The 1,187-nt window shown below is 43.6% G+C and overlaps 1 non-coding gene across 1 annotated transcript; it reads right to left on the bottom strand.

Annotated features, from left to right (window-relative positions):
• Positions 1-258: 258 nt before the first annotated feature.
• LOC122149914 lies at positions 259-364 on the bottom strand. The gene has a single exon (XR_006163397.1). It is a non-coding gene; the product is annotated as a U6 spliceosomal RNA (small nuclear RNA).
• Positions 365-1,187: the final 823 nt, after the last annotated feature.

Below are 1,187 nucleotides of genomic sequence, written 5' to 3'. Positions count from 1 at the left end.
TAATCAGAAGGCTGGCAGTTCAAACTCACCAGCCATTCTTTGGAAGGAAGGTTGGGCAATCTACTTTCGTAATGATACCACCTCAGAAACCCAAGGAGGGTCGCTATGAGTCGGATCCAACCAGAAGGCAGTTTGGTGGTGGTGGTGTACCGTAGTGATACTTCCTAGAAAACCCAAGGAGGGGTTGCTATGAGTCGGATCTGACTCCAGGGTAGTGAGTTTGGTTTTTCAGTTTTGTGTTGTGCAACCGTCATCACAAAAAACATGGAATGATTCATGAATTTGTGTGTCATCCTTACAGGGTCATGCTGGTCTTCTATGTAGCATTCCAATTTTAGTATATGAGCTGCAGAAGTGAGTGCTCTATACATATTTAATTCTGCCTTTGTGTCTGCTTCTTAGAGGACTGAAACCAACACACCAAATTTTTTCAACAATGAGATTCATGGTTGGAAATGTAGTAAAGAAGGGCTTATTAGGGATGTCTGGTAGCATAGTGGCTAAGACACTTGCCTGCTAACCAGACGGCTGGCGGTTCAAACCCACCAGCCACTCCTCGGAAGGAAGGTTGGGCAATCCTACTTCCGTAGTGATACTGCCTCGGAAACCCAAGGAGGGGTCGCTATGAGTCGGGGCCGACTCGACGGCACATAACAACAACAACAACAACAACTCTTTGTTTGGAATATATGTCTGGTATTCACCTTGGTAAGGAGTTCTTGTGTTGCAGTGGGTAAGACTTTGGCCTGTTAACATAAAGGTCGGCGGTTTGAACCCACCAGCTGCTTTGTGGGAGAAAGATGAGGCAGTCTGCTTCTGCAAAGATTTACAGCCTTGCAAACCCTACGGGGCAGTTCTATTCTGTCCTATAGTGTCGCTACGAATCAGGATCAACTCCATAGCAGTGGGTTTTGTTTTGGTTTTATTCTCCTTGGTAACTTTTATTCAACAATTATAAATTCTCTAAGTGTTATTTCCTCTGGAAAAACTTCCTCTTTACATCCTTTCCATGTTTCCTCTAACCAAAGAAGGAAAAAAAAAAAGACATTTGTGTTTGTTTTCCCTGTGTATGCTCCCACAGGACCTCCATCACTTGTAATTATCTGTTTATTCATCTTTTTCTCCTGCAACCTTGCCTTTTTTGTCTGAATTCTCAGTGCCTAACACAGAGGTTGTGTGTGATAAGT

Source organism: Orycteropus afer, unplaced genomic scaffold, assembly GCF_000298275.1.
Source record: "Orycteropus afer afer isolate SDZICR_OR568_19922 unplaced genomic scaffold, OryAfe1.0 scaffold00005, whole genome shotgun sequence".
Taxonomy (NCBI): Eukaryota; Metazoa; Chordata; class Mammalia; order Tubulidentata; family Orycteropodidae; genus Orycteropus; species Orycteropus afer.
Note: the sequence above shows the minus strand (reverse complement) of the source record. Positions and strands in the feature narration are given on the sequence as shown.